Source organism: Triturus cristatus, chromosome 5_2, assembly GCF_964204655.1.
Source record: "Triturus cristatus chromosome 5_2, aTriCri1.1, whole genome shotgun sequence".
Classification (NCBI taxonomy): Eukaryota; Metazoa; Chordata; class Amphibia; order Caudata; family Salamandridae; genus Triturus; species Triturus cristatus.
Window position 1 is genome coordinate 962,799,669 of NC_140588.1, and position 26,384 is coordinate 962,826,052.

At 47.3% G+C, this 26,384-nt stretch overlaps 1 protein-coding gene across 1 annotated transcript in view; it reads left to right on the forward strand.

The window, feature by feature from the left end:
* Positions 1-26,384, forward strand: part of COL4A5 (collagen type IV alpha 5 chain) — a 589,146-nt gene that overhangs the window by 262,408 nt on the left and 300,354 nt on the right. The window lies entirely within an intron of this gene.

Here is a 26,384-nt window from a genome sequence, read left to right on the forward strand (position 1 = left end):
CTTCTTTTTACTTCTTGCTGCCAAACAGTATAGTCTATTATTTTTCTTTTTTTTAAATGGACATTAGCAAATGCAATCCTCATGACCGCACAGTTGATGAGACAGATGTGATTAGAAGGTAACATATCACATTAACAATATGAATGAGACGATATTGAATGCAGCATTATTTATTGATTTGAGTATCTGTCGTTTCATGACTTTGTGCTTTTAGGTGTCGTTACTTATTGGTCTAACTAATGTGTGTTCTAAGCATTGCGTTTGTTGTGCGAGTAATGGTTTGTGGAGTTAACCACAGCTAGCACATTTCAGAGGTTTCTAGGCTTTGTTTTGTAACCATTTGTTCGAGGCATATGAGCTGCAGATTACACACTTGTGCATAGATCGCCATCTGATGTTGGGCCCGGGTGTTTGCAGTTGTTTTTCCTCTTGGTAAGTCTTTGGAAGTCACGAGGTCGGTGACTCCTCCTTTGGATCGTATTGCGCATGGGCTTCGGCTCCATCCTCAGATTGTTTTTTTCCGCCATCGGGCTCGGATGTGATCTTCGCGCTTCGGTTCCGAACAGCTTCCAGGTCGACGATCGACGCGCAATCCTCACCCCAACTCGCGGTATTGTTTTCGATCGCCATCTCCCCACTCAACGCGCCTCTCATCGGAAAACCTTCGATTCCGGTCATCGACGACGGCCTTCGGGCCTACCCAAGCTCCGGTCCTGGCTAATGGAAAGGACTCCCTTCAAGAAGTGCCCTCGATGTGGGTCCAAGTTCCCCCACACCGATCTCCATGAAGTATGCAATCTCTGCCTCTCCCCTGAACACGAGGCTCGAGATTGTCCGGCGTGTAAGTCCATCCGGTTCGAGACCGGAGGGCTAGAAGAACCATGGCGCACTCGTCGACGACGATTCCGGACGACATCTTCGGGGAAGGCGTCAACGCTCCAGAAGAACACCACACCGACGAGGGACTCGTCAGCACCTCCGAAGCCGGCGATTCAGACGTGGAGGACATCACTCCGGCACAGAGGGTCGTGAGTACTAATCTCCCCCCCCCCCCCCCACACCCTCGCCGGCACCGAAAAAGGCTTCGGTCACGCTTTCGCCTCCGGGCCTAAGCAAGACCACACCGCACCTTCGGGCCTGGTAAAGAAGCCGATTAAGCCTTCCGGCGGCTCAGGCTCGAGCCAGCCCACCGTCGGTGCCGATTAACATTCTTCGACACCGAAAAAGAAAATGGCCTCCGCTTCGACACCGAGCCCCGCACCGAAACACTCGGTGTCGAGAACCAGCTCCAGCTCCTCGGTGCCGACACCATCTTCGGCACCGACGAAAGCACACAAGGCCACCGACACTTCGAAGCCGAAATCCATCTCGGCGCCAACCAAACAATCAGACTTTTGCAAGCATAGTTCCAAACAACGAACCAGCGTGGAAAAAGCCAAAACAACAAAGGCCCGACGCCTTCGGCGCCGACGGACCAACCAACATCACCAGAACTTTTTACACCGGAGCCATTCCAAAAAACACTAACCAAGGATCCTAAAACCGGACATTTGATGCTCTCCATCAAAAAGAGACAGCTGGATAAACCTGCTCCGCCTCCACCTCCAAAGAGGAAGGACTCTGCTACCTCTCCTTTCAGAATACCTTCTCCACCTCCACCGCCTCCTCCACCTTCCCCTCCTCCACCATCTCCACCCCCACCTCATCATTCCCCAACACCCTCTCCGGATGATGATGATCAGGGGGATCTATATGATGACATAGGAGACGTGCCCCAAGATTTACCTACAGGGGTCCCCACTCCCACAGGCTCCCCAGACCCATGGGACGATTATAATATCCCTGACATCCCTAACGTCCCACAGGATGATCTCTATCCTTCCAGACCTTCCCCACCAGAAGACTCACTGGGGTTCAACCATCTACTACAAAGGGCGGTACACTATCATGGGGTAGATCGCCATACCAACCCCGTGCAGGAGGATTCCCTCCACGATACGTTTGACACCACACATAGGACTACCTCCATATTGCCTATGCTCAAGGGAGTTGTAAAACATGCACCAGAGGTCTTTAAAGAGGATCATTAACCCGCGCATTGAAAAGAAATATAAATCTACCCCTACAGATCTCTCCTACATCAGAGGGCCAGCACCACTAGATTCTCTGGTAGTGTCCACAGCACGTAAAAGGGCCAACTCCTAAGCGTCAGGCGTAGCACCACCACCTGACAAAGAGTCTAAACTCTTGGACGCATCAGGCAAGCGCACTGCATCCCAAGCTGCCAACATATGGCGTATCGCTAATACACAAGCGCTACTAGCCAGGTATGACAGGGCCCATTATGATGAATTAGAGGCCATTATGCAACTTCTCCCTGATAAATACAAACCTAGGGCCAACGAGTTGATTCAGGAGGGCAAAACCATTACTAACATCTACATACGTTGTGCCCTAGATGCAGCAGACACAGCCTCCAGGGCCATCAATACAAGTGTCCTCCTCCGTCGCCATGCCTGGCTAAGGATCTCAGGTTTTAAACCGGAGGTACAGGCCTCCATCCTCAACCATCCCTTTGACCAGGAACATCCGTTTGGCCCAATAGTGGATGAGGCCCTAGAAAAGATGAAAAAAGACACCGATACGGCAAAATCCATGGGAACTTTATAATCACACCCTCCCAGGCGCTCCTTTCACCGCTCTTCCTTTCGGAGCACATCCAGAGGCTACTCCTCCGACACCGCTTCCACTTAATATAAGGCTCCTACCCAGTCCACCTTTACAAGGGGCTACCAAAGAGGCGGCTACAGGGGCAACAATAACAAAGGCAGAGGCAAAACAAACACCGCCCGCTCTGCCACCGCACCTACCCAATGACTTCCCTCCACTCCCCCCAGGCCATCCCACTCTGGTCGGGGCAGACTCCAAAACTTCCTCCCTGTCTGGGCCACCATCACCTCAGACAAATGGGTAACACAAATAATTCGGTCAGGCTACTGCCTAGAACTAATATCTACCCCCCAAACATCCCTCCCAGACAACGCCCAATGTCACAACAACATCTAACACTACTAAAGCAGGAGGTAATCTCCCTCCTACAGAAAAGGGCGATAGAACACGTTCCTACCAACCAACAAGAATATGGGGGTTTACTCCCTATATTTTCTCATACCAAAAAGGGACGAGACTCTACGGCACATCCTAGACCTCAGGTCCCTAATCAAATACATACACTCAGACCATTTTCACATGGTAATGCTTCAGCAGGTACTTCCACTGCTTTCCCAAAACGACTTCCTGACCACTTTAGACCTAAAAGACGCTTAGTTCCACATTCCAGTGCACAACGCTCACAGGAAGTTCCTCAGATTCGTAGTGGACGGCCAACACTACCAATTCAAAGTACTCCCATTCGGAGTCACAACAGCACCACGTGTATTCACGTGCCTAGCAGTAGTGGCAGCACACCTAAGGAGACAACACATCCATGTCTTCCCATACCTAGACGACTGGCTAATAAAAGGCAGTTCATACAGCCAGTGTGTACAACACACGCATGCCACCATCCAGCTTCTTCACCAACTGGGCTTCACAGTAAACCATGCGAAGTCCCATCTACAACCATCCCACATAAAACAATACCTCGGTGCCACCATAGACACCTCAAAAGCGCTAGCTTACCCCAATCCTGCCAGGATTACAAGCATTCAGGCTCTACGTGCACAATTCATAGCACAACACTCCCTTCCAGCTCAAGTGTTTATGCAACTAATAGGGATGATGGCCTCTTGCATCTTCATAGTACCTCACGCAAGACTCCAGATGCGTCCTCTCCAAGAGTGTTTGGCGCGCCAATGGAACCAGGCCCAGGGTCAATTAACAGATCTGGTGTTGGTAGACGGTCGCACCCCTTGCTCTCTGCAGTGGTGGACCACCACAAACCTTTCCACAGGTCGACCGTTCCTGGACCCGATTCCCCAGATAGTACTAACCACAGACGCATCGCTCTCTGGCTGGGGAGCTCATCTACTACATCTCACCGTGCAGGGCACATGGACACCTCAACAAAAGTTACTCCACATCAACCATCTGGAGTTACTAGCAATCTTCTTAGCCCTAAAATCTTTTCAAACACAAATTTCAGGCAAGGCAGTCCTAATCCGCACAGACAACATGACAGCCATGTACTATATTAAAAAACAAGGCGGCACACACTCTCCACAGCTCTCTCAGCTAGCATAGAGCATATGGAGATGGGCCATACCCCAGAAAATCTTTCTCCTAGCTCACCATGTTCCAGGAGTTCAAACCACTATGGCAGATCTGCTCAGCCGACAAACACAACAAATCCACGAGTGGGAACTCCACCCACAAGTTCTACACCCGTACTTTCAGATGTGGGGGCATCCACAAATATACCTCTTCGCCACCCACGAAAACACCAAATGCCCAAGCTTCGCAGCCAGATATCCACACCCATTGTCCAAAGGAAATGCGATATGGATGAACTGGTCAGGCAGATTTGCATACGCTTTTCCGCCTCTCACACTCATTCCACTAGTGGTGCGCAAACTACAGCAACACTCCCTCACACTAATCCTAGTAGCTCCAACTTGGGCCAGACAACCATGGTACACCACACTGCTGGAACTATCCGTAGTACCGCACCAAAAATTACGCCTCTCTCCACACCTCTTAACCCAGAACCATGGAGAGATCAGACACCCGGACCCAGCTCAGCTCAACCTTGCGATCTGGCTCCTGAAGTCCTAGAATTTGGTTATCTAAATCTTCCCCCTGACTGTATGAACGTCATCAAGGAAGCTAGGCGACCCACCACTAGAGCGTGCTACGCCGCCAAGTGGAAACGTTTTGTTGTCTATTGTCACAACAACACCATCAATCCCCAAGACGTCTCTATTTAACACATCATAGGCTACTTACTCCACCTACAAAGGTGTAATCTAGCTTATACGTCCATTCGCCTGCACCTCACAGCTATAGCAGCTTACCTACAAAACAGGCAACATCTATCACTCTTTAGAGTACCTGCCATTAAAGCCTTCATGGAAGGCCTTAAAAGAATAATTCCCCCCAGAGTGCCACCCTCACCTGTGTGGAACCTAAATATCGTTCTCACCAGACTAATGGGGCCTCCCTTCGAACCATTGCACAAATGTGAACTCCAATTTTTAACCTGGAAAACTGCTTTTCTCGTAGCCATCACTTCCCTCAGAAGGGTCAGTGAGATACAAGCATTTACCATTCAAGAACCTTTTCTACAAATGCACCATAACAAAGTTGTTCTCCGTACCAACCCCAAATTCCTCCCTAAAGTCATTTCTCCTTTTCACCTAAACCAATCTGTAGAACTACCAGTATTTTTCTCGCAACCACTAACTGTTGCAGAAAGAGCCCTACAGACACTAGATGTCAAACGAGCCTTACTCTACTACATCGAGAGAACACAACCTTTCCGTAAGACCAAACAACTGTTTGTCTCTTTCTCTCCACCACACAAGGGCAACCCTATCTCCAAGTCGGGGATAGCTAGGTGGATTGTCAAATGCATTCAGATTTGCTACCATAAAGCAAAATGAACGCTATCCGTTCCCCCTAAAGCCCATTCTACACGTAAAATAGGGGCTTCAATGGCTTTTCTAAGAAACATCCCATTAGATGATATCTGCAAAGCAGCTACATGGTCAACACCGCACACTTTCACTAAACACTATTGTGTAGATGTGCAAACTAAGCAACAGGCTAGTGTGGGCCAGCCTGTACTCAAAACATTATTTCAAACCACTGCAACAGATACGGGTGGTCGCCGCTAACGGTGGGTACTGCTATATAATCTATGCACAAGTGTGTAATCTGCAGCTCATATGTCTCGAACGGAATATGCTACTTACCAGTATGCATCTGTTCTTGGCATGTAGAGCTGCAGATCTACACACGCCCACCCGCCTCCCCTGCTACCTTTATCTGTTCCAGTTTATCTTATTTAGATACAACACACATGGGCATCTTCACTGTTTATTACTACGCTCCATAATTTCCCTGCTGGCGAAAAACAATCTGAGGATGGAGCCGAAGCCCATGTGCAATACGATCCAAAGGAGGAGTCACCGACTTCGTGACTTCCAAAGACTTTCCAAGAGGAAAAACAACTGCAAACATCCGGGCCCAACACCAGATGGCGATCTATGTACAAGTGTGTAGATATGCAGCTCTACATGCCAAGAACAGATGCATACTGGTAAGTAGCATATTCCTTTCATTTTAACTGTAGTTTTTCCTATGATTGTTTTTGAGGACATGCTACAACCAACTTCTTTGAAATAATTCTCTTCCCATGCTGATAATTGCCTTTGGTCGTGGTTGGTGGGTGCTGGCCACATGTCCTTGCCTTTTAGCTGGTACTGCGTCCAACTTGCTGCGGTGTGCCATGCCTTGCTGCGCATTGCTGTTAGATGTTAAAGTGACTTTATAGTTAGGTGTGGAATTGTTCAAAACAAATGTTTAAAAACAACACAAAAAAAATCACAAGTTATAGGTTACTGAGCTAACTATAACTTGTACCCTGTTATTCACCGCTTATGACCTCACATATTGCGTCACTCATGACTTGTTAAATGACATCATTGGTGATATCGCTGATGACATATTAAATGACATCATTGATTTCACTGATGACAGCACTGATCATACCATAGTCATATACAACATAGAGCTAGAGTTGGTGCATCACACAGAAATAGCGTAAGCTTTAGAGGCAAATATGGTTGTGCATGCTGAAAGTTTTATTGTGCACATTTACAAATCACTAAAGTTTGAGGTGCAAGCAGTACTCAATGTTAAACTAAGTAAAGGCGGAGGGCACCTCATATGGGTTGCAGATGTCCGTTTCATAGTAGGTTGTGTGTTAGCCAAAGCCTGTTGCAAAAAATCTGTGAGAAAGGCCAAATCTTCTGTTGATATTAGACAAATTGTATGCAACAAGGATGTTTTTAAGGGTTGGATGTCTATTTTCTGAATTTTGCTAAAGATTTTGAAACATTGCAGATTGTTGAATCCTCGGAGCTTTGGTGGCCGGCGGCGATGGGACCGGCTCCTTCGCCTAGCCAAACGTCAAAAAATCTGGGGGTGCGATGGGACGACAGCCTGTCCTTTGCCTCGCATATCCAGCAGGTAGTTGGGTGCTGTCTGTGCAAGTTGAGGAATCTACGGAAGATTCTGCGACTCCTACCAGAGGGTTGCCGAAAAACAGTAATCCATGCCACAGTGACATCAAGGCTGGATTACGCTAACGGCCTCTATCTGGGTTTGCCAAAGTACCTAACTCAGCGATTGCAAATGGTCCAGAATGCGGCTGCGAGACTGTTAATGCGTATTCCATTCAAGCATTCAGTCTCTCCGCACCTTCTTTCACTTCACTGGTTACCAGTAGCCAGCAGGATCAAATTTAAGGCACTCACGCTGGCCTTTAGATCTCTGTATGGCACCTGCCCAAACTACTTGAGAGCTCGGTTGCCGAGATACACCCAGGCCCGCTCCCTCCGCTCCAACTGCCGCTTTCAGCTAGCAGTTCCACGAACAAAATGGGCTCGGCTGGGAGGAAGAACCTTCTCGGCCAATGTGGCGGCGCTATGGAATACCCTGCCCCCAGCGCTTCAGCAGGCCCCCTCCGAATCCAGCTTTAAGCAGATGTTGAAGACCTGGCTCTTCACCCAACCTCGCTAAGTGCTCAAAATTGGTCCCTGTGGCCATGCCTGCTCTCCTAGCACTGGGACACCTCCTTGTGAGGTAGCTGTTCGCGCTTTAGAAAATTCCGTATTATTATTGAATAATGTAGCAAGATGGGGTGAGCCAATACCTAATTATAACATCAACACCTAATTATAACATCACTTTAACTTTTGTTTTGCAGCGTGAATCCTTTTCTGGATTCATGTGCTGTGCATCATTCCGCCATCTAGTGGTTAGGTCCAGAATAGTCTTTGTTTTTTTGTTGGTTTTTTTTTTCTTTCTTTTGGTCGTTGTCGACCACCATTAGGTGCCAGGTACGTCCCCCGTGTAACGTCAGATGGCGCCTAGGAGGTTCTTGTGCATGGTAGCCATCTTCAGATTCTTTTTCCGCCCTTGGGTCTAGAAGCAAGACAGGACGCTCCAAAGTTTTTCAGGAAAAACTCCCAAATGAAGATAAAAGTCGAGATTTCGAGTGAAGAAACAACATTGATCATTTACATCGCAACCAGAAAAAACAAGGTTTAACTCGGAGAACGACAACCCCAATACCGAAGACATCAAGGTTCGACAAATGGCAAGGTAGGGGCCATAGAAAATACCCCTTTCACATTCTGCCATGAGTGCCACCACAAATTCACACAACGCAATCCACACTACGTGTGGAACCTCTGCCTGCTCAAAGACCACAAGGACAAAGACTGTCAGGCCTGCACAGTGTTCCAGCAAAAAAACTCTCAGCACACGCCGAAAGCCCACTACGCAACGATGTCCTAGGCATCGAAAAAACCTTCCATGAAGGACCTAGGTTTTTCCAGTGACGAAGAAGACCTGGGAGTTCCAGCAAAATCGACACACGAAGGATCAGACGTCAAAATTCTTGAAGGAGACTCCGAAAAACCCACGCCTACAAAAAGATGGCGAAGGATACAGAGAAGAAGACGGATAAAGTAAGACACCATACACATCCGTCGGAACCAAAGGGCCACAATAACAAGACTCAGCCTTAGGCAGCCCCAACCCCGAAGAAAAAGGCGATCGAAGTCCAGCCGCGATCTAAGAAACCCCACGGAACCCTACCAAGGGAATCCGATGAGGGAAAATAGCACAAGGCGCCGAAAACAAGGATTGAACATGAACCCCCGAAGTGAACCGCGAGGCCATCGAAACCAGAGGCAAGCGCGGGCAAGAAAAGAAAATCTCCGTTCCCCAACGCTGAGAGAGCACTCGCAGTCGAGAAGAAAAAGAACCGGCTTGAAGCCAAAATGCCAACGCTCCTCCAGAAAAAGGAGTTCGTGCCTCACTCAAGGAATTCCAAATTCCTAAAATCCCCGTTGCAGAAACGGACAATGTGGACGCCAAAGGTGTGGAAGATGCCAAAGGGGAAGAGGAGGAGATTCTAGAGTCACCTCCAACCCATGAACCTCGCGATGAAGACATCGAGGCAACAGAAAAGGAGGAAGCCTCTGAAAATGTTGAGGACACTAGGAATGACCTTTACGAAGAAAGCCCAGAGTAGGAGATACACTGTTATCCCTCGAAGGCATCTTCACCAGATGACATAGCCTTCTACAACAGCCTAGTAAAATGAGCAGCTGACGCTTTTGGAGTGCCCCTCGAAGAGGAAAAAGGAGACACATGTTTCCTTTTAGAAACACTAGCCCCAGCCAAAAAGGGGACACAATACCTACCAATGTTACCAAGCATCCTGGACCCAGGCAAAGAAGCCTTAAAAGAACCAGCCTCGAGCAAGGAGGTAACACCAAGGGTCGAGATAAAGTACAAGGCCTCATCCAAGGACCCTAAATATATCCACGGAAACACAGTGCCTGACTCCATCATTGTTACCTCAGTCAGGAAAAGAGCAAATGCAATCTCTAACAGTGGACCACCCCCAGAGAAAGAAAACAAACGTATGGATATGGTAGGCAGGAAAATGGAAAAGGAAGTAGCAACGCAGTGGCGTATCACAAATTCTAATGCCCTGCTGAACAGGTATGGACACAAGCAATGGGATGACATTGATGAGCTCATCTACCTGCTCCCCGAAGAGGACAAGAAAAGGGACACATCTTTTGTTCAAGAAGGCAAAAACATTGCTAACACATGCCTTAAATCAGCGCTCGATGCAGCAGACACTGCCAGCAGACAGATGTGCACAGGCACCACTCTAAGAAGGCATGTCTGACTTAGAATATCAGGTTTCAAGCAGGAGGTTCAAACCTCCATCATTAACAGATTATTTACAGGGGAGGCACTTTTTGGAAAGGAAATGGATGAATCTCTCCAGCAGATTAAAAAGGATAACGAAACTGCAAGAGCCATGGGAGTCCTACAGCAAAGAGTTACCTTCAAAAGAGGAGGGTTTAGTAGAAGAAAACCCACAGGAGGAGGAGCCTTTATTCAAGGACATCAAATGTCATATCAACTACAGAGCCAAGGAAATGGTCAACAAACAGGCCAGCAAGCAGGATACCTAGATTGGCAACAACAGCTAAAGCAGTCCTTTCGAGAATGAGGTAGAGGCCAGCTTCTAGAGGGGGAGGTAATGGTTCAAATTGACTCCTGCAAAGCAAAAGACCCACACACAACACCAGTGAGAGGCAGAATACCACGGACAATTGGATATTAAATTTGGTAAAATACAGGTATTGCATAGAACTGACAAAAACACCACCAGCAAATCCACCAAAAGTAAGGAGCTACCTCAAATCAGAACTCATACAATTAAATTCAGAAATCAAAAACCTTCTTCAAAAGCAGGCAATAGAATTGGTACCAAAACAGGACTTTTTCAAAGGGAACTGCTCGTCGTATTTCCTAGTCCCCAAACAAGACCTATCACTAAGACCAATCCTGGACCTAAGGTTCATAAACAAATTCATCTTGACACAGCATTTCAAAATGACTACACTCCAGGAAAAAATTCCATAAATGTAAAAAGGAGATTACATGGCAACAATATTTATTTATTATTATTTTATTTTAGGAGTTTTATATAGCGCTGGCCAGACCCGAGGGTATCGGAGCGCTTTACAAGAAATTTCAATACAAGAGTCACATAGTAAGACGGAGGTATATATATTGGTTCGGAAGTCACAGCATGCTGTGCCACATTGAGGACAGGAGTCCTGCGATAACCTCGATGGGTGCACATTGTCATTGGGCTGAACCTCTTTCAGGGGGCAGGGGGCGACGAGGTACAGGGAGCGGGAAGAGACAGTAGAAAACAGGACAACCGACCAAGGTCCAGCTCAACCAAGATACATGTTTCATCAACAGTCAAAATTTGGTGCAAAGCACTTCCTGCACCCGTCGTCCAAAAGTGCACATCAGGTCACAATGTTCATCGGAAAGAGGAAGGTGCACTCGTTGAAATTAAACACAAAATCAGGTAGTCCAAAAAAAAATAATTCTTTCTTTATTCTGATAATTTTTAACACAAACAGCACACAGCAAACGCATTTCGTTCCAAGCAGTAACTTCGTCAGGGCTTTACATACAGTTGGCCAATAGGCAGTGAAAAAGAGTCCAAAAATTTGCAAGTAGCAAGTTCACAAACGGCACAGTATACCGTGTCAAGGAGATAATAACAAACTATTCGACTGACGGGTAAGTTACCCCAACAACGGTTTATATAATCCACAAAACGCCACGTCTCATCTCAAAGAACAGAGCCATAGAAGGAAAGGTTTGTTCCTATAGCTAATCAGTATACATCCTTGTAATACCAGTAGTAGATGACCAATATAATAGAAGTTTGTTGCAACAGAATCAATGCAAAGTGTATTTAAATATCTTACACATTTTCATTTGTATATGAATGTATATACAAAACAGCCCCTTATATGGTCCCGGTGATGATGCACACAAAGGGTAGCGAGACGGGCAATGGGTAACAAGTGTTACTCTTCACAGTAAACGGCGAATCCCAGCATGGTGGCTGGAACGGTTCAACCGCTAAGCGGTTGAACCGTTCCAGCCACCATGCCGCTAAGCGACCCACCAGAACGAAGCTAGGGAGAGTTTCAGTTTTTTAGTCCATTGGGTGGGTATAGGATCTAGGTCGTGAGATGTGGGTTTGGAGGTGGAGATCAGTTTGAGAATCTCCACTTCAGGAATGGGGTTGAAGGATTTCCAGGTTTTTCTGGGGTGCTTAAGTGTGATGACTTTGGCCTCTGAGACTAGGCTTTCGCAGGGGGGATTAAGGTTGATGTCAAGTGAGAGCTCAATCTTGGTTATTTTGTTATTGAAGAAGTTGGCGAAGTTGTCGCACAGGTCTTTGGATGCCTGCACTGAGGTTGCAGAGGGCTTGGAGGTTTGTTGCCTGATGATGTTAAAAAGTTCTTTAGCTCGGTTCTTTGCGTTGTCCAGAGCGGTGCAGAAAAAGTTTTTTTTGTTGTTGTTGATGTGTTGTTTGTAGTTCCTTCGGGCTGCTTTGAGTTGTTCAAGTAGGCATGGGGAGGGGTTGTTCCTCCATAGTCGTTCTGTAGCTCTTAGTTGTCTTCTTTCAGCGTTGATGTCCGTGTTGAACCAGGATCTAGATGGAATGTTTCTGATTATTATTAATTTTCAGGGGGGCTAATTGGTCTAGGATGGATGTCATAGTTGTGTTGTAGTGAGAGGTGAGTTCCATGGTAGAGAGATCACCTGTGGAGATAGAAAAAAGCAAGCTTACCCTTTCCACTAGGTTGGCCAAGGTGATCTGAGTTAGATTTCTTGTCCAAATTGGTTGGTCTTGAGTGGGAGGTTGATATGTGATCGGTTGGGTGATGCGGAATAGGATTAAGTGGTGGTCAGACCAGTTGACGGGTAGGATGTGGTCAAGTGTGATTATGTCGCTTTGGGCGATAATGGCGTCTAGGATTGCTCCTTTGTTATGGTTTCATCTAAGCAGTGTTGGGTAAGGTTGTTGCTTTGCGGCAGCTCGTTCAGGTTTTGGATTAGCGAGTTGCTATTTGCATTCCAGTGTAAGTTGAGGTCGCCCAGAATTAAGTTATTTATGTCTCGGAGAGCACAATGCGCGATCAGGTCGGACAAGTGCTCGGAGAATGTGGTGGTGTTGCCAGGGGGATGGTATTGGAGATGGCAGTGTAGTGTTTTGTTGTCGGTTGTGTTAATGATGGCGGTTAGGCATTCAAAAGAGTTATAGTTGAAGGTGTCGATTTCCGTCACGGACATGTTGTTGTTGTGAATGATTGCTATACCCCACGCCTCTTTGGTCTTTTCAATCAATAGATCTCATGGACGCCTATTTACACATCCCCAAGAACAAAAACTACAGAAAATATCTCTGGTTCCTACACAAGGGAACACACTACCAGTTCAAGGCACTCCCTTTCGCGATAAAATCACCACCACATGTCTTCCCCAAGTGCCTGGCTGCACGTGGCACACCTGTGAAAGGATGAAATGCACGTTTACCCTTACCTGGATGACTGGCTTATAAGGGAAAACACAAATAAACATGTCTAAGCCACGTTCAAACAGCAATTCACACGCTCTAAAAATTAAGATTGTCAATAAATCACAAGAAATCCTCCACAAAACCAGAAAGGGAAAAGACTTTCTTAGGTGCAAGACTAAACACACAACTCGCACAGGCTTACCCTACGCAGAAAAGTATACAATCGATCAAACAAGAAACCTCCTTCTACCAGAAGGATCAATCTCTGACATTGAGGAGAGTCATGAAACTCATGGGCATGATGGCATCATGCATCCCACTCATTCATCATTCCTGCCTACATGTGCACCCCTTCCAGGAATGGCTTACCAACAACTGGCCACAAGCCACAGGGAGTTGGGAGGATCTAGTGGTTGTTATGCACAGCCTGCAAGCAAAAATACAATGCTGAGCATCCAACAACATAGAACAACCAACTCCTTCTGTGACAACCACTACAGACGCATCCCTCAACGGATGGGGAGCACACTTCAAACAACTAAAAGTACGAGGTCAGTGGAACAACCTCGACTCCACAAAACACATCAATTACTTGGAAATGAAAAGAGTATTCCTAGCACTGAAAGCTTTCCAGAAACACATTCGCACAAAAACTGTCTTGATTCAAACGGACAACACCACCACAATGTTCTACCTCAACAAACAGGGAGGTAGAAAGTTGTTTCCGCTAAGCAAGCAAGCACAACTGATCTAGCAATGGGCAATTTCTCAAAGAATCAATCTGCAAATAATACATCTACCGGGAGTAGACAACACAACAGCAGATCTTCTGAGCAGACAGAACTGCTGCCACGAGTGAGAATTGAAGCACAAAACAGTACAATACATCTTCAAACTATGGGGAACCCCAAACATAGACCTGTTTGCGACAATACAGAACAACAAATGCCATTTCTTTGCCTCGAGGTTTCCTCACCACCTATCAAAAGGGAATGCCCTGTCACTAGAGTGTATGTGAAAAGGTGGTTCTGCCACTCTTAAAAGTCTAAGGAATTTATACAATTTATGTCTCTCTAAATAGATGAGAACAATCAACAAATGAGAAAATAAGACATTATGTCCAAACCAAAAAGCGCCAAACTCGTTTCTTATATTAAACGATATATTTTTTATCTGTTTATGAAAAATCAGTGTAAGCTTATAGCAATACGTGTATTTAAATACACACAGAATAGTTCTTTAGAACTAACATTTAGGACTCCATAGTGCACATACATTGAAATATTTACAAGTCACAAAACATTCCACAGAATACATGGGCGTTCGAGGCATGTGGGCTGCTGAATTCATATCTGTGCATAGATCGCCGCCTAGTGTTGGGTCCGGATGTTTGCACGTTGTTGTCCTGGAAGAGTCTTCGAAGTATCCTGGGATAGGTGACTCCTCCCCTGGACTACAGTGCGCATGGGCATCCTCTCCATCCTCAGATTGTTTTTTTCCGCCATTGGGTTCGGATGTGCTTATCTTGACTCAAGTTAGGAAAAACTTTTTACAGGCCAAAAGGCCTTTAGTTCGCGTCGGTACTGTTCCCGATCGGTATCGATAGTTATTTGTTAGTTTACTAACTTCCAGAAACCAACCTTTTCGCATCATACCCGACCATCGACCCGACATCGACGATGGAATCGAGGACGCCCTTCAAGCGGTGCCCTGTATGCAATGCGAAATATCCCCATGTCGACGTCCACCCGGTGTGCAACAAATGCCTTTCACCGGATCACGACGAGTCCACATGTATGGCCTGTGCCCGATTCCGATCCAAGAAGACCCTCCGGAATCGTCGAGCAGCGAGGCTCGAAGCGCAGCAAGCGGCACCGGCCCCGACTGACATCTTCAACGCCGAGGACGAAGATGTACAAGACGTGGAGAACCTACCCTCCAGCCCCGCTTCCGAACACGACTCCGGATCGGAAGACGTCGAAGAACAACTCTTCCACAGAGACGAAGCCGACACCGAGGTAGGAGACTACAATGAGGCCTTAGGGGCCGAAGAGAGTAGCTCCGGTGACGAGCAAGGCCTACCCGAACAGGCTTTGGATATCCCAGTGCGTCAGTCTGTGGCTCCGGTCGAGGGATCGCCTTCGGGCCTTACCCAAGACCTATCCCGCATCCATTCGGCCCCGCCCTCTGGCCCGGCCTCGGACATTAAGCGGCAGCCTATTCTACCCAAAACGGCTGGTTTCCCTTCATCGAAACCGAAACCGAAAGCCGTCTCGGTTCAACAGAAACCGAAACTGAAAGTCACACTGGTCGGATCGAAGCCCACCACGCCTTCGACGCCAGCCAAACCCATCGGCACCGACCGCACCAAACGGGACTTCGGTGCCGAGCTTGCAGCAGCCGACATCAGCGCCGACGCACGGAAAAAGACCATCGGTACCGCCAAGCCGCCTCGGCTCCCGGCACCGAAACAATCGGCTCCGACCACAAAGGTCAAAATGGCTGCTGGATCTCACACCACTTCCAAAACAGCACCAAAGGCACAATCATCGACGCCGTCGACAGCTACTACTCGACTCGATGACCCCGTGGCACCGAAGACGTCCACGCCTGCCTCAACGGAACCGGTTGGCGCCAAAGAACCGTCGGCGTTCCAGGTGCGGCAAGTTTCAGCATCCTTGCAAAGCATCAAAGATAAGGCAGCCCTCCAGGACACATCAAGCTCCGAGCCAAAAAAGGCTCAGAAAGCTTCTCCGGCACAGGCCAACATCACTTTTGGCCTGCCACCATCCACTGCGCCAAAACTGTTCGAAATCAGAACACGTGTCACCCACACCAGGATCACACCTGCAGAACACTCTCCTACGGAGACGTCGCCTTCACACATCATCGATGCCGCAACAGGCAGAATGATGCTTCACAAGAGAAGGATAACTTCTGAGCCAGCTTTGGACTCCTACCGGATCCCACTAAAGAAAAAGCTGCCAGTGGATTCGGGACCACTTCTTTACGAGCCTCTCCATGCCTCTTACCAAGATCCACAGTCCTTCTCTCCAACACACTCCGACACAGACGTTTTGGAGGACTACATGGGTGACCACGTCCCCTACCCCGGAGAGATGGACCCTCAAGGCCAACAGGACCCTGACCAAGCTTGGGATGACCCTGTAGACTCGGGTGCACCTATGGATACACAGGACCCGCAACTCTATGGAGCAAAAACGTCTCCCACAGAGGACACTGCCGCATTCAACGCCCTCATTGAACGTGCTGCGGCCAATCATGGTGTTCAACTCCACTCTGACCATCGAGGACGATTTTCTCATGGACACTTTCACATCCTCAGAAAAACATGTTAAAACTCTACCCATGTTGAAAGGTGTCCTCAAACCAGCAAAGGACATTTTCAAAGAACCCACCAGGGCCAGAGTAATAAACCCCAGAATAGACAAAAAATATAGGTCAGCGCCTGGGGATCCTACCTATATTAGAGGACAGTTGCCTCTAGATTCCATAGTAGTCGCGAATGCTCGTAAACGGGCGCACTCGCAGACGACTGGGGATGCCCCTCCCCCGGACAAAGAGTCCAAGGTGTTAGAGACCTCCGGCAAACGGGTTGCGGCTCAAGCAGCTAACATACGGCGTATTGCCAATCCTCAAGCGCTCCTGGCTCGCTACGACCGAGCGCATTATGACACACTAGAAACATTACTACAACATCTCCCTGACCAATACAAAGAGGGAGCAGATATCCTCATCAGAGAGGGACAACTCCTCACAAACGCATCCATCAAGTGTGCACTGGATGCCGCAGATACAGCTGCCAGAGCCATAAACACTAGCGTCATGTTACGACGACACGCCTGGTTACGAATCTCCGGATTCAAACCTGAGGTGCAAAATAACATCCTCAACCAGCCGGTCAACCCAGACTACTTATTCGGGCCAGAGGTTGACACCACACTAGAAAAAATAAAAAAGGACACAGACACTGCAAAGTCCATGGGGGCTCTCCAAACGCAGACCTTTCGGAGTGGCTCCTTTCGTCGCCCCGGTAATAGAGGAGCAGGTAGAGGACAGGGGTCACAGCAAACCTACAACCAGGGGTGGATATCGTGGTTCAAGCACAAAGGGCAGAGGACGCGGATACGGCAATACCAGATCCTCTCCCAAGAACAAACAGTGACACCCTCTCCCTTCCTCCCGACCACACAACACCTGTCGGGGGAAGGTTGCAAAAGTTCCTGGACACGTGGAACTCCATCACCACGGACAGGTGGGTCAAAGATATTATCAAACACGGTTACTGCCTAGAATTAACCTCTACTCCACCCACAATACCCCCAAAACACTGTCCTATGTCCTCAGAGCACTTAGCGCTATTACAGCAGGAAGTGATAAGCATGATGCAAAAAGGCGCAATAGAGGTCGTACCCGTCCACGAGCAAGGTACAGGGGTGTACTCCCTGTACTTTTTAATACCAAAAAAGGACGGGTCACTCAGACCTATACTAGACCTGAGACCCCTCAACCGCTATATTCTTTCGGAGCATTTCCACATGCTCACCCTGCAACAAGTCCTCCCACTGCTCAAACAGGGAGACTTCCTGGCCACACTAGACCTCAAAGATGCGTATTTCCACATACCCATTCACCCATCACACAGGAAATATCTCAGGTTCACTATTCAAGGGCAGCACTACCAATTCAAGGTTCTTCCCTTCGGCGTCACAACAGCACCCAGAGTTTTCACAAAGTGCCTAGCTACTGTGGCGGCACATCTACGGAGGCAGCACATACACGTCTACCCTTACCTGGACGACTGGCTTGTTCAAGCAAAGTCAGCCCAGCAATGTGCCAGCCACATGTCCCGCACCATTCACCTCCTTCACAGTCTGGGGTTCTCACTAAATTACCCAAAATCACATCTCCAACCCGCACACGTACAACAGTACCTAGGTGCGACCATAGACACTCTGGCGGCCACAGCTCAGCCAAATTTAGTGAGAATCAACAGCATGCAAATGCTGATTTCCAAGTTCAAACCACAACACTCCCTTCCCGCGCGAGTGTTCATGCAGTTGATAGGCATGATGGCCTCCTGCATTTTCATAGTCCCACACGCGAGACTACATATGCGCCCGCTTCAGGAGTGCTTAGCACGTCAATGGAACCAGGCTCACGGACAACTAAAAGACCTAGTGTTGGTGAGCGGTCGGGCATACAACTCTCTGCATTGGTGGAATCCACAAAACCTTTGCAAGGGCCGACCGTTCCAAGAGCCTGTTCCACAGATAATACTGACAGCGGACGCGTCTCTCCAGGGATGGGGAGCTCATGTACTCAACTACACAGTGCAGGGACTATGGACAACACAACAAAAGAAGATGCACATCAACCTTCTAGAACTGATGGCAATCTTCCTGGCTATGAAAGCATTCAAAGTACACTTGTGCAACAAAGTCGTGTTGATCCGGACGGACAACATGACCGCCATGTACTACATACAGAAGCAGGGAGGAACACACTCTCCACAGTTGTCTCATCTGGCTCAGAGCATGTGGAAGTGGGCCATTCAGAGGAACATGTTCCTCATGGCGGAACACCTCCCCGGCAAGGACAACCAGATGGCGGATCTGCTCAGCAGACGCAGCCACCAGATGCACGAGTGGGAGTTACACCCATCAGTACTCCAACCGTACTTCCAGCAATGGGGTCATCCAGAGATAGACCTATTCGCCACAAGCGAAAACACAAAATGCCAAAGCTTTGCCGCCAGGTTCCCACATCCACAGTCACAGGGCAATGCGATATGGATGAACTGGTCCGGCAGATTTGCGTACGCTTTTCCCCCAGCACCGTTGATACCGCTGGTGGCTCGCAAACTCAGACAACACTCACTGACGCTCGTCCTGGTTGCTCCAACGTGGGCACGCCAGCCATGGTACACCACTTTTCTCGAACTTTCCGTGGTGCCGCATCAAAGGCTGCGGATCAAACCCGCGCATTTGACGCAGAACCATGGAGAGATTCAGCACCCAGATCCGCAACAGCTGAACCTGGCAATCTGGCTCCTGAAGTCCTAGAGTTTGGCTACCTAAACCTGCCACCTGACTGTATGGACATCATTAAGGAAGCTAGAAGACCCACTACCAGAGCTTGCTATGCAGCCAAATGGAAAAGATTCGTCATATATTGCGATAATAATGACATTAACCCGCTAGACGCATCCATCCAAAACATAATTTGTTACCTCTTACACCTATACCGATGCAACCTGGCGTACACCTCGATACGTGTCCATTTGACCGCAATATCGGCCTATCTCCAGAACAGGCAGCACCTCTCTTTATTCAGAGTGCCTGCCATCAAAGCATTCTTGGAAGGACTCAAACGAGTAATTCCTCCAAGCCACCCACCGGCTCCGATGTGGAACCTCAACTTGGTCCTCACACGCCTGATGGGTCCACCCTTTGAACCTCTACACTCATGCGAGATTCAATTCCTTACCTGGAAAGTAGCTTTCCTAGTAGCGATCACTTCTTTAAGAAGAGTTAGTGAACTCCTGGCACTAACTGTTCAAGAGCCATTTATACAGGTTCACGCCAACAGGGTCGTACTACGTACCAACCCCAAATTCATGCCCAAGGTGATATCGCAGTTCCACATGAATCAAACTATTGAACTGCCCGTTTTCTTTCAAAACCCACAAACTGTCGCAGAAAGAGCACTCCATACACTAGATGTGAAGAGAGCCCTCATGTACTATATCGACAGGACTAAGATCTTTAGGAAGACTAAACAACTTTTCGTTGCCTTTGCCCCACACCACAAAGGTAACGCTATCTCCAAAGCAGGTATAGCCAGATGGATCGTTAAATGTATTCAAATTTGCTATCAAAAGGCTAAACGCACATTAACGATTCCCCCACGAGCCCACTCAACACGCAAGTTAGGGGCCTCCATGGCTTTCCTGGGAAACATCCCTTTGCATGATATATGTAGAGCAGCCACCTGGTCCACTACACACACATTTACCAAACACTATTGTGTAGATGTGCAATCAAAACAGCAGGCAGCTGTAGGACAGGCTGTTCTCAAAACTCTTTTTCAGACCGCTGCAGCTGGCACTGGTAGCCGCCGCTAATAGGAGGTACTGCTATGTATTCTATGCACAGATATGAATTCAGCAGCCCACATGCCTCGAACTGAATATGCTACTTACCAGTATGCATCTGTTCTTGGCATGTAGGGCTGCTGACATTCATATCGCCCTCCCTCCTCCCCGGCGCCTGTAGCAGCTGCAGCTCTCAGAATTACTGTAAGCATGGTCATCACTTTCTGTATCTACTCCATCACTGCCACAATGGCGAAAAACAATCTGAGGATGGAGAGGATGCCCATGCGCACTGTAGTCCAGGGGAGGAGTCACCTATCCCAGGATACTTCGAAGACTCTTCCAGGACAACAACGTGCAAACGTCCGGACCCAACACTAGGCGGCGATCTATGCACAGATATGAATGTCAGCAGCCCTACATGCCAAGAACAGATGCATACTGGTAAGTAGCATATTCAATATACTACATAGAAAAATGATATTTAAACACAGTGTGAAATGAAGAGAAAGAAATAGCAACCCAGTAAGCGATTAATCAAATTATAGGTTTAGTATCCTGGGTGATCCTCAGCACTTGACATTAAAGCGTTGACGTTTTGACCCCTAAAAAAACGCGATATTTTAACCGTCTTAGTGGGGTCTTCCTCTGGACCAACTAGAAAGGTCTGTGTGTAGCCTGTTTAGTGAAAACAAATTGGGGTGGATACTTTAATATATTGCGTGGTTTGGATAGGAAAATAAATAAAAAGTGGAGAGACCAAATATCCCTGCTCACCTTTGTGGGGTTTCCACCCTTTGTAGCACTGTAGTCTCACTCTTGTGCTGTTAAAGATCTAGTCACTTCAAAGATAACTTGGATAAGCCATTACTGTATAGTAATAAAAAGAATGGCTATAATTGCAGCCTATCAAAATAAACTGGATTACACTGGGGTACAAACTATTAAAGAAAGGAAAAGAAAACCACTAACCTCCGGCGCCAAGTGCACGGGGGTCTATGTGGATTTCTTTGTAAATATAGGAAGGCGACTCCAAGGGGCTTTGTGCCTCCTCTCCAGGCCCTTCTACTAACTCCAAAGGCTCATGAATCGCCTTTTGAAACTGCAGGGTAAACGTAAAATACAGGTTAGAACTCTTTGAGCAAACGTGAATGGAAAATCATCCCTTGTTGCTACTGATTGCTCTGAAGCCTATCACGGTCGTCTCTCACCTGGAAAATTAATGTTCCTTATGTGAAAGAGAGTGACGGGCAGCCCTCGTCCTCTGTATCCCGTTCGTTAAGACAAGAAGATTGTCTAACGCTAGGTTTAAATACAATGCGTGCTCGTGTTTCAGAGCACGTATAGGACGTTGCTGCCACCTGGTGGGGATCAGCTAAAAATTAAAAGACTGAAGGTGCATAAGGGGCTATGGAAAATAACACCTACTGTAGAAATCTGGTTCACAACCAATATTCTATGACGAAAGGTGTGTGGATGAATATACAATTGGTAAACCTTCTAGAGAGATGTATATATTATTTGTTATTGCTAACTCGGGCCATCTTACATAGATTTGTTGGGAGACAAATGATTAACATTGTATACAAAAATGAAAACATTCTCATGTGTATATTTGTAAGAAAAATGCACGAACTATGTTGCAATGAAAAGGTCATCTCTACCATTAATGTTAAATGCTAAACATCTATACATTATTCCTTGTGCAATGCAAAGTACTTCGTACTGTCAAACAAATTTGGTTACATTTACAAACTGATTAAAAGTATACAATCTCGTAGGCCACATTATAATGATCGTGATCAGTGATACATTAATTATCGTACTGCATAGTCTCAATAATATATAACAACTCAAAGATCTCTATATACAACTGTAGGGCAAAACAAGTGCCCGCCAATGAGTTAACTTGGGTTTGATATAGCAGATGTCCATCAAATTTGAAACCCAAGTTTTTCAAAACCAGATTTTGGGTTGGGGGGGGGCATCTGATGGCCAAAATGACTGCCAGTGGACCAAAGAAGAGAAGCTCTGTCTTCCCAGCATTACATTTAAGTTGGTTCATGTACAGCCACCAAAACACTGCTGTGAGACAGGGGCAAATTTTGCCTGGGAAGGCCTCACTATTCTTCCAAGAGAACAGCAGTTGGGTGTCATCCGCATGTGACACAATTTTTGCCCCTAAGGATTCTGCCATGCCGCCAGTCTGATGCTCAGACAATTAATGAAAGAACCTTTTGAGACACTCCATAAAGTGGAACCAATGTTCGTAACACTAAAACAGCATTTCTAATTGTAATTACATCACTAGGGGCCTCATGTAGGTAAATAAATTTTACCGGTTCTTAAATACCGAGCCGTACCGAATCGGTAAATAAGAATCGGTAAGTTACATGTAGGTAAAAATTCGGTAACAGTTACCGATTCGGTAACATTCGGTAAATACGAATCGGAATTCACCGAATCGGTAAATACCGAGGTGGTATTCACCGATTCGGTTAATACCGAGGCGGTATTTACCGATTCGGAAAATACCGAGGTGGTATTTAGCGATTCGGAAAATACCGAGGATACTACCACCTTCCCTTAACTAAGTAGCCAACATCAGAATCATGTCATCATAGAAGGCCTCTCAGGCTTGAATAGGGGACCCCATACCTCACAAATCAGCTCAGTGAAATCACATCACAGGAGCATCAGGAGCCGTCTCGCAGGAAGGCTCGTCTTCGGTCTGACCAATAAACATGATGTCTGTGATATGAAAAGCACCAACTCACAGGTATGTGCAGCTGTGCGTGTGTCATGGCTAAATAGTGGGTCGAACAACCTAGAGTGGAAAACATGCATTGTGTAAAATTCCAGACTGTGTGTCACAGCATGTACAGACCAAGGTCGCTGCGCAGAGCTTTGGATGGGAACAACAGAATGCACTCGTCTGAAGGAAGTCTCGAGTCAGCAGTTTATTCAAGAAAGAACATGTAAACGCAGTGTCGTGTGCAAAGACAAAAATATGGCTACAGAACATTCAACGTGGTCATGCTAACTGAACAATGTATGTACGTATTCAGGGAGAACTCACTACACGCCCCCTTGAGCGAAGCAACATGTAATAGGCAAGAAAAGAGAGAACGCAGAGTTCAGTTACGTCAGAGCAGAACAAGGCGTAACCAATGCAGCGCCAAAGTCTGAAAGTCCAATTAATCGCAGCATGAAATCCCAAAAAACACAATGCAAGTATAGTTAAAAACTCAAGGCGACCATCAGGAAGAGTAAAACGATGAATAACAGAAATGAATGTTGCGCCAGGGTGCTGTCCAGTAGCACAGGCGCAATGGACGACAATCCAGTTAATCCATGAATGTATAGGCAGCAAATGTGGCCACGGCTTCCAACAACAAATCGTTTTCAGGGCCACTAAAAGTCTCAGCCATCCAATTAAGTAAAGAAAAGGAACATACGTGTTCTCCAACCAACGGAGCCTCTAGTACAATCAGAGGGCACCCGGAATGTTCCTCAAAATAGCTCATGGACAAGAAGTCGTAGGCTGCCGCTGAGATGTCCCAATTACCCAGGATACCATGCGCCGCACCACACGCCATGATCCGGACACCAGAACAGGCCAACTCGTGAGACACCAAGGGCCTCATCAGTCGATCGAAATCCGGCACCGGAGACACCATGTTGGTCAAGCACAAATCCAGAGGCCATTCAAAGGGACAATCCAGGCAGTGCAATACAGGTTGTACGCAGGTGAAGTAGGAATACCTGAAGGATAATCCATAAGCCAGGCTCAAAGTCGCCAATGGCAAAGTACCATAGAAGTCAAGCATCCTATCACGAAGAAGATGCAGACGGGACAGGTGCTCGTGTGGCACAGCAGGAGCAGCCATTCCGGAGTATGAAAAGGAAAAGCAGCACACCTGCCACTAGCGCCAGAAGCAGCGGGACACCTCCAAAGATGCACGGGAAAAGTGAATGTACAAATGCCGGAATTACACCTAAAATAGTTTGGAAAGAGGTCACGATATCCGAGCCCACATGTTTAAAAAAATGAGCCAGGCCGGTGGCGGACGAGGCATTGATAATAGTTCGGATCAAAGAGCCGAAATGCAGGGGGAGGTCAGTATTCAGAGGCGCCTGTACATCACTGCGCGTATTAGCAACGTGAAGGACAACTTTTTCACGAGAGGAAGTCAAAGGCACCTCTTTGTGGGACAATGGCGCTCTATTCAGCTCCACTTGTTGAACTCTGCTTTCAAGGTTGGAATCGAAGGCCAGATGGGAACATCCCGCCGCACATGCGGGGGTGGAATAAGAACAGTATTGCAGCAGCCAACTTCATGCGAGACAGTAATGTACGGGATTCTCAATCACATCCCGCAGCACGCTTCATCAATCATAATGTAATAAATACCGTTTGCAAGCAGAGTGTAAGAAGGTGTCATCACAGGCACTGGGATACCTCGTAGGACGCACGCCACAATCGGGGCTTGTACATTGCATGCGCCGTGTACTTGCATGTGCCTATTGTCTCATGTATGAATCCTAGAAGTGAGAGTGCTGGAGCTATTATTTATGACGGCTGAAGCCTTCTCCATGTTTGCTTGGTCAGTAGCTCTCAAACTGGAAGCCGCCTCACTGTGCGACAACTTGCAGACTTCGTTGTGAATAGCATACGCCCACCTTTTGGTTCTGCCACCCACAGGACCATTCCCAAATTCATTCAATTCGGTATTCACATTGATGGAGTGGGTGGAGTTCCTGATCCTGTAGATGTGCTCTGTGTCAGCTGGTGGACGGATTGGGATGTGTGTACCATCAATGCAGCCAATGGAATGGGGGAACTGTGCCATGTGAGAAATGTCTGTTTTTGTTTTCTGCAGTGCAGCCTGTGTGTTGTGTAAGCTGATGTAGTGGTGCATTCTCTGCATCATGGCATCCAGGGACTTCCTGAAGGAAGGGGACGGCCAACTCTGGGATACCCCACCCACCGCAGCTGTCACCACCTGATTACTGCCGGATGCCAACAGATGTGGGCTGCAGAGCACCTGCACATGTGGGGGTATGGCGTGCGCCCTTCTGATTGGCTGGTCCAGGAGTGGGTGCAGGTCCCTGATTAAGTCCATGATGGTTTCGGGGTGTAGCCTGTACCTGTCATGTGTCTCTGCATCAGTCAGCTGGAATTGTGTGATGCGCTGTCTGTAGATGCGTTCCTCCCGTCGCCATACCCTCAGTCCTGCTGCCTGTAGATGTAGGCGCCTTGCAATGACGTACATAGCGGGCATGTTGTCCACGCTGTTGCATTTTGGGATTGCTCATCTGCACTGTTGATGGTTACCACCTGCTTTCAATCCGTGTTATTTACCGACTCTTATATACCGATTTTACTGGATTTCTTAATTACCGAGTGCTCCTACATGTCATTTTACAATTTTACCACTTCATATTTACCACTTCATGTTTACCGATTCGTTAATTATGTATTCGGTAAATATGAATCGGTATTTTAGAAATCGGAAGATATGAATCGGTATTTACCGCCTCATATTTACCGAAAATTGGTTTTTGGACTCCTACATCTCACTTGTCTGAATACCGGTCGGTAACGGCATATTTACCGAAAATCGGCCGTTACCGACCGGTATTTGGCTACCTACATGAGGCCCTAGGTGTGGTAACGAGCCACATTTGTTATCCACACAAGAGCCGTACTTACATGATCACAAAGACAGAGAGCTCATGTGAGCTAACCCCCATTTCCTGCTGCAGTCCTATCACATTTCCATGTGAATCAGACAATCCAACTGCTTGGGTTGTTCCAACAACCAAAGACACAAGCAGAAAAGGACCTTCATACTCTAAACATCCGTAGAGCAGTCATATATTATCCAGAAAAGACTAAGGAATCAGGAAAGCATGCCTGCTCTTTGTATGTTTCACCGTAACTAAGGCCACATTCACACGATGGCTAGACCAAACAATTGAAATAAGCTATGAAAAGGCAAGTTAGAAGCAAAACCTAGAGCCCATTCCATGAGGAAAATATGAGCCACCCATGCTTTCCCAATGGATGTTTCTATAAGTGACACATGCATGGCAGCCGCTTGTTAATCT